At 42.2% G+C, this 12,564-nt stretch overlaps 1 protein-coding gene across 4 annotated transcripts in view; it reads right to left on the bottom strand.

The window, feature by feature from the left end:
* Positions 1-12,564, bottom strand: part of EPHA5 (EPH receptor A5) — a 243,530-nt gene that overhangs the window by 75,044 nt on the left and 155,922 nt on the right. The gene's annotated exons all lie outside the window — the stretch shown is intronic.

Genomic DNA, 12,564 nt, shown 5'->3' with positions numbered 1-12,564 from the left:
AGACCTATCCTCAAGCAGTTCTATTTGCAGTCATCCACAGATAATGGGATTGTGCTCGAACGTTTGGAAAACAGGAACCAACGCCTGTAGTTCATGTCATGAGCTGCTTAAAAGTAGGACATCCATGTCATGCACCTCTGAAAATGAGTAAATGTATCACCCAATTGCTGTCTAGGTGCTAACTGTCGATGGGCAACATGAAGGCTCCCCTGCTCTCCCATCTTTTGGTTTCGCATCATTTGGACTTGAAGCTGTCCATGGAGGCACAGGTCAATTCTGTGTCCAGGGCAGCTGTTTACCAGCTCCATCTGGTATGCAGGTTGAGATCCTACCTGCCCGCAGACTGTCTCCCCAGAGTGGTGCATGCTCTGGTTATCTCCTGCTTGGAATACTGCAATGTTCTCTACGTGGGGCTACCTTTGAAGGTGACCCGGACACTACAACTAATCCAGAATGCGGCAGCTAGACTGGTGACTGGGAGTGGCTGCCGATACCACATAACACCTGTCTTGAAAGACTTACATTGGCTCCCAGTACATTTCCGAGCACAATTCAAAGTGTTGGTGCTGACCTTTAAAGCCCTAAACAGCTTCGGTCCAGTATACCTGAAGGAGCGTCTCCACCCCCATCGTTCTGCCTGGACACTGAGGTCCAGCACCGAGGGCCTTCTGGGGGTTCCCTCACTGCGAGAAGCAAAACTACAGGGAACCAGGCAGAGGGCCTTCTCGGTAGTGGCACCCGCCCTGTGGAACGCCCTCCCATCAGATGTCAAAGAGATAAACAACTACCAGACTTTTAGGAGACATCTGAAGGCAGCCCTGTTTAGGGAAGCTTTTAATATCTGAAGGACTATTGTATTTTAATATTTTGTTGGAAGCCGCCCAGAGTGGCTGGGGAAAGCCAGCCAGATGGGCGGGGTATAAATAATAAACTACTACTACTACTACTACTATTATTATTATTATTATTATTATTATTATTATTATTATTATTAATTTCATCTTTGAACTGGACTTGGACCAGATAGCCCATCAAACAGAGGAGTGCCCACTCTACTGAAAAGTCTTGAACTGACCTATTATCTCCAATGAAATGTCAGTGAGATTTCTCTTGGCAAACTTGTTTAAGGGCTTTATCCCATAGTATAGCAGAAAAACATCTGGTTTTTCAGTGCAAACATCCTAAAATTAGACTGGAAGGTCGTAAGACTCTAAGCTGACTACAAGCCAGCTACAAAAATGAACTTTTTAAACTTTAAAAAACAACAAAAAAAAAACTTTAACCCTCCTAGGCCAGCGGGGTTCCTGTGGACTGACTCCAGCAGCTCTTCAGAATATCTGGAAAAAGCTCTTCATATTCCACGTACCCCTCAAGAATTATGGAATCAGTTGTCATTTGCACCAACTTCTCACTTTCTTAAAAATTAAAGGTAAAGGTAAAGGGACTCCTGGCCGTTAGTTCCAGACGCGGACGACTCTGGGGTTGCGGCGCTCATCTCGTTTTACTGGCCGAAGGAGCCGACGTGCAGCTTCCGGGTCATGTGGCCAGCATGACTAATCTTAAAGATTACGTTCAATCTATTAAGCTATCAGGGTAAGCTACTTTAACCTTACTGAAATGGATGGGGAAGTGAAATTGCCAGAAACTTCAGTTAATGGCAGTCCGTTTGATCCTTACCAGCTTCTTGATATAGGACTGGAGAAATAACAGCATTTTGGCTGTATCATAAACTCCATTATGCTACGTCAAAAGCACTGGAGTATATCTGTATGGGTAGGTGTATTTTTTTAAAAAAAATTACAAAGTACTCCAAGGATCTGTTAAACTCCAGGAGTAAACTTTTCCTAGCCTAGATGATTAATTCTGCTCCATTTTCGTTTTGTTTTGACATAGGTGTTCACACTTCCATACTGCAATCTTGCAACACTGATTTCTTATTTCTTATTTGTTTGGGGAGACAGGTGGAGAAAGCCAGTTACTCTATTGCTGTATATCAATATTCCATTACTGACTATGAGACCAGTATGTTACCTATGCATTTTAGGTTTCAGTTTCGCGTTTTCTGCTTTTTTCTTCCTTCTTACACAACATCCGGATAGGTAACTACCCCTAATTTGTTGGCTGGATCATTTACTCAACCACTTGCTACAGGTCTGTTTGCTTCTTAACGGTAAAGGGACCAATGTACATAATTTTTGTGTTAGTGGAATATGGTTTCCACAAAGCGAGTTCTCCTTCATGGAGAGCACATGTTGCGGTGGGGGGCCAACAAGACACCCCTCTGTTGCTGGGTGGGATCGTTTAGATGGCCAAGGACTGTGATTCGCCTACTGCGTAGCAATTAGTCACAACTTGTAAGGTTGCGGTTAGGCACTGGTTATTAAATTGGTTGGTAGAGGCGTAAGGATTGGCTGTGGTTGCCCCTCCAATGCTGCTGCTGCTGCGCGGGGAATTCCGTTAAAGGAATCCAGGGGCTCATCATGCTTTTGTCTGTTCCCCTGGTCAGGGGCTAGGGCCATGCAAGAAAAAAAACTTCTGTGTGAAGTGTGTGTTATCTGAGGGGTGGCTTGGGGACCTTGACACGCAAAATGTTAAACGAGTTATTTTGAAATCAAATTACATATTTTAAGGCTTTAAAGGGGGGGCTGTTGGATCTCAACAGCAGGCTAATAGCATCAAGGCCAATGGTGTTATATATAATTCTTTTAACAGACTTCCATAGAAAAGTTATTATTGGCAGAAATTTCCATTAGGATGACACTGAAGACATTTTTTTAGAAAACCATTCTAGTAGCACCTTAGAGACCAACTAAGTTTGTTATTGGTATGAGCTCTCGTGTGCATGCATACTTCTTCAGATATGTGAAGAACTTAGTTGGTCTCTAAGGTGCTACTCGAAGGGGGACGGGATTAATTTTTTTATTTTCTTTCGACTACGACAGACCAACACGGCTACCTACCTGTAACTGGAACAGAAGGCATAGTTTGGAAAGTAATAAATATATGGGTGTTCCTCATGCAGTTGGGGATTGGGTAATGCTATTCCGTGAAAGCAAATCTGTACAGCAACAGGCATGTTTTGACGTGGCCCCTTTTCCATAACGAATGAACTAAAACATGGCTTTCATGAATTCTCAGAGACTTTCAAAAAGAAATCACAAATGTGTGCTCATTGGGAGCAGTTTTTGATCCTTCGCTGACAGCCTCATTCCTTTAGACAGAAGAAGATAACTGGGAAGGTCACCTTCAGAGAAGTCAAATTATTATTCCATGATTACGGCAGCATTAGTTATAAAAGGTTACACTGAGGGGGGGAAATGTACGCTGAGAAAATTGGACAATTTAAAGCTGATCACCAATGTATTTACAAAAAGTTTCAAGCCGGCCATTTTGTTCTGAAGCCGAACAAGGACTTTTCAATGCATTTGCTCCTGGTGTAAATTTGGAGCCAACAGTACAAAGATCCCATAGGAGTAGTAAGGCCATAACTGGACAAACAAGATGGATTGAATTATGGTTCTCAATAGCAGCTGATCCATCATGGGGCTTCAGCTGTCTGCAACAACATTTGACAAGTCACAAATGCAGAAAAGTGCCGCTGTGAAACATTCTGAGATGACTGGGAAAACACACCAAGAGTTGCACTTAAGAACAGCCTAGGCACAAAGGGGGAATCCTTACAACGTGCGGAACGTAGCCAAACCACACAGTTTTGTCACTAAGCAAGAACTCCATACAGTTGCAGCTTTCAGCTTCTTGCAGTGAAAACAACAGGCTGGTTAACAAAATTAAACAAAACAACAACAACAACAACAACAACAACAACAACACATCGACTAAGTCAAGAAAGTGAAGCTGTTCACTTTGACTTCATACATCTCATCATTCAATGAGCACACCAATAAAACTTCAAGCAAAACACGTGTTAGGTGATCAAAAAATAGCTGACATTGCAGCAGAAGATCTGAATAAACTGTTGACTGGCAGTAAATCAAACTTTAAAGTGTCTGATAGCAATTTCTGAAGTTTCTTCTGTTACCAACAAAACCCCCTCTCACCCCAGCTAAATGCATTCTGTTATCAGAACTGGAAGGGGGGGGGCACACGCCATTAGTGATCCCGGGCTACTCATTCACAAGCACACATCTCTGCTTCCAGCATGCATTGTTGATTTTATGCCTACAATTAGGAAGACAACAGACAAGACATCTCGCCAAGTTTGAATGACACGTTTGAAAGTGCGCGGCAGTATGGTACTCAAATTTGTGATATGCAGCAGATTGACTTCATCTCTGATAGCTACATTGAAAACTCCCCCAAAGGATGTGAAAGGCAGAGGAAGTCCCTGTCAATCCCCCTAGAATTAGCAACCACTGAATGTGACACCACCATTCCTATCCTATATAGCAGAAGGCTCATCTATCAGTACTAAAATTCATCACACTCTTCACTGACAAAAGATAACCCTGGAGGGTTTACTAGACCATCACAGCAAGCATGTAACTGGTTACAGCTATGGTCAGGGGTTGGCAAGTTTTACCTCGCCTGGGCTGGTTCACTCCCGTGAAGATCGCTCCACGGGCCGGATCACGTCTGCAGAGGCGTGATTTCTGTCATCTGTGCATGCATATTTAATTCTCCATTAAATATTGGTACACTGGAATGAAATTTAGTACAGTGGTACCTCGGGTTACAGGTGCTTCAAGTTACAGACTCCGCTAACCCAGAAATAGTACCTCGGGTTAAGAACTTTGCTTCAGGATGAGAACAGAAATCGTGCGGCAGCAGCAGGAGGCCCCATTAGCAAAAGTGGTACCTCAGGTTAAGAACAGTTTCAGGTTAAGAACGGACCTCCAGAACAAATTAAGTTCCTAACCTGAGGTACCACTGTACTCAGAACATAATCTGAACACTAGCTTTAGCCCACCCACAGCTGTTTTCAGGTAGGACGGAAAGAGGAAAGGTGCAAAATTCATTTTTTGTTTCTGAAAAAAAAAGGGTTTATGAGGAACTCCAGAAGGATGTCTTAAAACAGGTATTCCAAATAATGGATGGATGGAGATGATAGAGATAGATAGATGATAGATAGATGATAGATAGATGATAGATAGAGATAGATGATAGATGATAGATAGAGATAGATGATAGATAGAGATAGACATAGATAGATAGATAGATAGATAGATAGAGATAGACATAGATAGATAGATAGATAGATAGATAGATAGATAGATAGATAGATAGATAGATATAGATGATAGATAGATAGATAGATAGATAGATAGATAGATAGATAGATAGATAGAGTCCTAGAAAATGCTATGATGATGGAAGATCATAATGGCAAGTGATCACAGAAGGCTGAAACACTTTTGAAAAGCCATAACTAGCAGTTGCAGAAATACCATTGGCTCAATCATGCCATGCACAATCAGAGAAAAGGACTGGAGCATATAAGGCTTATTTCCTATTCAGAGCACCTGGGAACAAAAGAATACAAAGTCTGAACAACATTATGGAGTTCTCAACTTGACTGAGCAACGGAAAATACAAGGTGGCATGAAATTCAATCGACTGAGTTTGTTTGCGTGTTGAACGCAAAGCAAAGAGCTGGAAAGATTGCTAGGTACAGATTCACTGGGACATACATCTATCATCCTGTCAGTGCGGCCAGACACACCAAGAGGTCTCAGCTGCTTCTCAATTCTGAGGTTACTGAAGCAAGCTGAGCCTTTCAGACAGTCAAATATGGGGACCAACATTGCAGCAAAGAGGGCTCCATTCAAGAATACCTCGGGGAGCAAGGACGTCAAAATCTTGCATGCAGAGAAGAACTTCAGAGACAAGGCTAACTGGACAAATATGCTAGAAGACTTTAAAAACAATCAGGCAGAGCGCACACGAGGCAATGAAGACTCAGAGAATGTGCAGCAATATTAAACAATCTACAGCAGAGGTAGAACAATAGCTAAGTTTGTACACCATTTGTCTTGCATACAGAAAGTCCCAGTTTCAACGTCTAGCAAAAGGAATTCAGTTGGGAATAACTTCCCTCCCTGAGACACAGGAGAACTGCCCAGTGATCAGAATAGCGAATACTGCACTAGATGGATCAATAATCCATTTCACCATAAGGCATCTTTGATGTATGTTTAGGCAGTCCCTATGCAAAGTATCCAACCCTATGCAAAGTATCCAACCAAAGGTTCGAATCCCCGTGACGGGGTGAGCTCCCGTTGCTCGGTCCCTGCTCCTGTCAACCTAGCAGTTCGAAAGCACGTCAAGTGCAAGTAGATAAATAGGCACCGCTCCGGCGGGAAGGTAAACGGCGTTTCCATGCGCTGCTCTGGTTCACCAGAAGTGGCTTTGTCATGCTGGCCACATGACCAGAAAAAAACTGTTTGTGGACAAACGCTAGCTCCCTCGCCAGTAAAGCGAGATGAGCGCTGCAACCCCAGAGTTGTCCGCGACTGGACCTAACGGTCAGGGGTCCCTTTACTTTTATGAAAAGTAGGGGTCCCCCCCTTACAAAAGGGTATTTAGCAGCCCATCCTTCAGTACAAATTTCTCAGACGAATGGAATCTTAATGTACTTATGAACACTGTAGATTGGGGATGGTCTTACAATTACGGTATGTTTTCATGGCAAAGTTGAGGTTGCCCAAATCAATATGTGGACTTGAATGTCTCCCTGCTCCTCCCAGTGGCATGCACCTTCTTGCCTGCGTATTCTTGTGTATGGGAAACATTCTGGAAGATATTGTCACGAGGAGATAGGGTGGCATGTCTTGGAGTTCTCCCCATATCCGAGCCGCGCCCCAAACTTAGCTTCTGTGTGGATGTTTCTTTAAGGGAAGAGAGCTTGGATGTTTGACCACAGATGTTGCTAATTAAGATCAAGCTCTCTATAAGAGGCAAACATTTGGGATAGGAGAGAGAGCCTCATCACGGACCCAGGGTGAGGGTGCCGTGAGTCTGTTTGTGTGTCTTTGCTACCCACTTGAGGGGCTCCTGGGAGCAGATTGGGGACATTTGGGGTATGTATGTTTTGTTTTCTTCAATAAAGGTACTTTGGTTCATCTTCCACCTGCTTTGTTTATTTGCCCTGATATCCTTGGAAAGAACCGCTGCATTTGGCAGAACATCTTTTGATCACCCATTGAGTTCCCATCCTTCGGCGTCTTCCTCTTGCCTCTATCATTCAACCCTATCTGTCTTTTTGTTGTGCCCCCATCCCAAAATATGAACACTCCCCCACTGTCAGCTGAAGTGACTCTGCCTGCCAGGGCACCCTTCATAACATTAGGACAACTCAGCCAGTCACAGGTAAAGGTTTGGCTATCATCAACAGAAAATCACTTGAACCAGTGGTTCCCCAACATTGTGTTACCATGACTGACAATAAGGATGTTGGCTTTGTTTTGTCATTCAATGCATCACACCTTTTTAAGCCTAGGGGTCTGTTGTGCTGACGCCACAATGATATGCCCTCAAAATAAGTACCAGGATCAAAACTAGAGGAAGATCTACAGTAAATAAGGCAAGAGAAGCCAAAACTGTCAGGTTTTTTTTTTTTTTTTGTTTGTTTTTTTAAATGCAACACTGGTGAATTAAATGGTAGATTTTCTGGCAAAATCAGCCTTCTGAAAACATAAAAGGAAATATCTTGGCAGGCTTAGCAAGATATGAACTTTATTTCTTATATTTTCATGTTTACACTCAAACCGCTACAGCCCAATGACGCTCACTTTGTGATCGGTTTGCTGGTGCTGGTGCTGGTGAAAGTTAGTGTTAAGAATACAAAAGAATGAAGTGTGTCAAATTATCACGCCTTTCTACAGGAAACAGTGCTCAAAAGTACTGAATACCGTATATACTCGAGTATAAGTCGACCCAAATATAAGCCGAGGCACCTAATTTCCCCACAAAAATGTGGGAAAGCTTATTGACTCAAGTATAAGCCGGTTCACCTTTGCCACTGTGGTAGAGGAGGAACGAGCAGCCCAAAGCAGCCATTTGGGCTGCTCCTTCCTCTTCCTCCTTTGCTGCTGTGGAGCTCACCCCGTCGCAGGGTTTCGAACCGCCATTCTTCTGATCAGCAAGCCCTAGGGCTCTGTGGTTTAACTCACAGCGCAATGTTCCCTTGTGTTATACAGAGAAGGCTGGGATCCTGTCCTGTTTAAGCAGGAGCCAGGGAAAGTGAGCACCTGTGGGGTTATAATACTTCTTTAACTGATAGGCTTTCTGCCTTCTGGGGTCTAAAGTTTGCATTTATGTGAGCAGTTCAGGAATGGAACAAGCTGCCTGGGAAGAGTAAAGAACCGCCGTTCTTGTACACTTCTTAAGGAATGGTTGACTTGAGTATAAGCCGAGGGCAGCTTTTAAAGCACAAAAAGTGTGCTGAAAAACTAGGCTTATACTCAAGTATATATGGTACATAGGTTTGGATCCAGACTTAGTTACACACAGAGTGATCCACTGAAATTAACGGGGCATGACTCATTACTAACCTAATTTGATTTTAGTGGCCCTACTCTAAGTATGACTGCATCCAACCCATAAAATCAACCTGCCCAACTGTTTAAAAGAGACTTGGACAACAGAATAACCATTGCTAAATTTTCTGGGCTCCCAGCTCTTAATTTAATGCCCATACATATTGTGCATCGCTAGATACCTAAGGATTGTTTAAAGCTTGGTAACCAACTAAGAGAAACCAATTACCAACAAGGGAGTTATATATAAAACCATAAAGTATTCATCTGATCCATAATTCATTGGTAACAGACATTCCACCATCTGGAGTGGGGATGAACTTGCAACTCAAGCGTCAGATGGCTTGTGATGAAGATTTGACATGCAAAAATGGGTGTTGATGTTGCGAATGATTTCATGTGATATCTTATTTCTGATGTTTTTTTAAAAACATTATTGGGTGCATGTGGGATTAAATTCCATGTTTTCCACTGGTAGTTTTGCTTTTCAAAGGAAAGCACATAAACAATAGAAATGTTTTTGAACCTGCAATATTTTGCATTTAAGGAAAGGAGGGAAATGATGGCAAACTGTGGCGTCCACACTTGTAAAAATTTCCACGGGATCTCATAGAATTGTAGAGTTGGAAGGGACCCTGAGGATTATCTAGTCCAACCCCCCTTGCAATGCAGGAATATGAAGCTGCCCCTTATGGGAACTGAACCCACAACCTGAGTGTTATCAGCACCATCCTCTAACCAAGTCAACTATCCAGTTGTCTGGGATGCTTTTAAAATTATGCTTTATGGATTCTAAGATTCTATGAACAGTGTAGCTGAATAAGGTTATCGGTGAGCAAGAATGGGGATTCACGCTTGGGTGCAGGAGTAAAGGGTTAATAGATTATTCTTTTTAAAGCTGACTTTGAGGTTTTTGCTTTAACAATCACATGGCATCTAAATCTTGTGAAATAAATAAAAATAATAATTCGTGGAAAGGTGGTACATGATGTATTTATATAAACCACAAAACCCTCAGCAGAAATATGTACAGATTTGCTTATGTTACATGTTACATCAATTGCAGAATCAAAGTTTTCTTGGCACATGAATTTATTGGACTCTGAACACCTCTTTCCAGCCTTACTGTTCACAGTGCTACTAAATTTTCACAACAATTTGAATAATGCACAGAGAACCGTAGATTAGCCATTAAACTGATCAACTTTTCACAATAAAGTCGTTCATGGATTATATCATCTGATCATCTACTGCTAGCTATTCAAAGACAGGATTCAGCTTATTGTTATATTTTTTCCAGCCTGGAAAATGAACCAGTTGTTTTCTTGTTGCAATTTCCAGTGTGATTTGGGTTCCTAGATGGGTTCACATACCCCTTGCAGTCAAAAATGAAAATTAAGAAAGCAAGACATATTAAGGGTGCCAGTTATACAAAAGAAAAAAGAGGGGGAAAGAGAAAAATTATTTGAGGGAAAGGAAAAGTTTTTAGGAAATACTTCCTGCTAGAACCAAAAACAAATTTATACCAAAAGTTGTACTTGCGACGTACATCTGGAGCAGCCAGAATCTTAATGCATGAGCCTTTTGTAAATTCTGAAATTCACAAAAATTTTCTTGGGCTTGACATGGTAAAATAGTGCCCCATCTGCGGTGTTGGCTAGCAAATTTTCTGTCAACACCAATGAGTCTGCCAGACCAATACCATGGCATATGGTCTGAATTTCCAGGCACAACATTTCTTACTGCCAATATAAAATAGATGTCTTTGTCCTGAGAAATGTCTTCTACAAAACCTTGGTACACCCAGCTTCTACACAAAAGGGGAAAGTTGTCTGTATGTACCTCCATTTTTAAAGAAACCCTTCACATTGGTATATCTAACTTTATCTCCAAAGCTCAGGGTGGTGTACTTTGTATATCATTCCATCTTACTCTCAGAAAAAAACAATGTGATGTATGTAGGCTAGTCTGAGGGGAAAGCGACATGAACATGACCATCTGCTGAGCTTCAAAGAATCGTAGAGTTTGAAAGGTATCTGAAAAGTCATCTAGTTCAACCCCCTGCTGATGCAGACATCCAACACTACAGCATTCCTAATAGATGGCGAAAAACCTCTCACAGAGTCCACCATTTTCTGAGGCAGTCTGTTTCTCTGTCAGATAACTCGAACTCTTCAAAAACCTTTTTCTTGTAACTAAAACCCATTGGTTTTGTTTTCTTGAGCAGCAGAAAACAGACTAGCACCACCATCTAGGCAGCTATCATTCAAACATTTGAAGGTAGCTATTGTATCGTCTCTTAACTGTCTCTTCTCCAGGCTAAACACATCTTCAGCCTTTCCTCACAGGACTTGGTCTCCAGAGTCCCCACCATCTTTGTTGCCCCTTTCTTGAACTGGGGTGCTCAGCACTTGACACAGTATTCCAGGGAATATCTGACCAAAACAGAATAGTGCTCACCTGACATCTACCTGGTTGTCTGAGGACCCCCCAACTCCTCGCAGCAGTCCCCATGCCAAGTTCTCCCTTTCTCACTGTACGTTTCGTCATATTTACTGGGGTGTTTCTTTGCATTTGCCCACTGGTTTCTGCTGACAGGGATGTGGTGGTGGGGGAATGACACACATAGAAGACCCACCCACCCCCCAGTGGGAACACTGTGGGCACCCTGCCTCCACCTCCAATATGGGGTAAGACTGCATTCATTTGGGGCAAGCCCTCACCCCAAATTGGCACGATCTTGCCTGAAACTGGTGCCAATGGTGGCGGCACTTCTCCGCCAGTGGCAGATGTTACGGTGGCAGAGCAGGTGGTGGCAGCAGCAGAGGCAACAACAGGGCAGGGTGGCAGTTTCCGTGCCACCTCAAGTGGTGAAACAGGATGCGATACCCCAGCAGATCTGAGAAAACATTCCTTGGAGAGGCAAAGAACTCTAGAAAAGGCTGTCATTCGCCAAAGCAGTTCTGTGTTTAATGTCACCTGTAGTCCTGTCCTAACACTATCTACTACATCACACTAAAAGACTCGCCTTCCTTAACCTCAAATAACCCATGAGATCAACAGGGGATATCAAATCCAAATTATTATTATTATTATTATTATTATTATTATTATTATTATTATTACAGTCGTACCTCGGGTTATGTACATTCCGGGTTGCGTACTTTTTGGGTTATGAACTCTGCTAACCCGGAAGCGCAACCCAACGCCGCATTTTTCGCAGGTTTTTCGTTTTCCAGGTTTTTTCGGTCTGCGCATGCGTAGAACGAATTGTTCAGGTTACGTCCTTTTCGGGTTACATACTGTAAACCGGAACGGATTAAGTACGTAACCCGGGGTACCACTGTATTATTATTATTAAATTGTTTTGCTTTTTGTGTGTGGTTAATACTGTAATGGTCATTCATTCATCAGCTATAAACAAGAGAAATCTTACTGACTATATTTATTGTGAAGAAGTTGTCAATAATTCTCCATTGAATGAAAAGGATTGTTTGCAAAAGCAACAAAATATTAAAAATTCTTTGCAAACAGTTGTGATAGTCTCAGGTATACTGCCCTTGATTTTAATACGAAGGGAAATGTTCTACAGCTACTGTGTGGTTTTATGGAGTTAAAAGAGAGCTAAATCAGAGTAAGGAACCAGTAAATTCTTCTCTGACAAGTTTGGGCCATTTGTTCAAAGGCCATACTGGAAGTCCAAGTAACCATAACAAAACAACAGATTTTTATGACCTTCAATAAAATATACTGCATTTCACTACCGAACTACAGTTTGGAGACATGTTGCCCCATCCCACAACAATCTTGCTCTGAAAATTGGTTTGAACAAAACCACACCAGCCCTTGAAGATCGAGGCACTCTGTTCAGAAATCTGATTTTTGCTATCAAACATAATTTGGAATTTTTTCAACCTACTCCCTTTTATCATCATGTTTTCAATAACAAAATCTGAATGCAGAGATACTCCAGCAGAGTGACTTCTGGCAGCAGTGCTGTCCTGAAAATTGTTGCTGCAGACGTCACACAACATGGACTTAGCGCAAAAAACAAAAACGTTTTCTGGTG

Source organism: Lacerta agilis, chromosome 14 (assembly GCF_009819535.1).
Source record: "Lacerta agilis isolate rLacAgi1 chromosome 14, rLacAgi1.pri, whole genome shotgun sequence".
NCBI classification, from domain to species: Eukaryota; Metazoa; Chordata; class Lepidosauria; order Squamata; family Lacertidae; genus Lacerta; species Lacerta agilis.
This window is presented reverse-complemented; position numbering and strand designations above follow the sequence as displayed.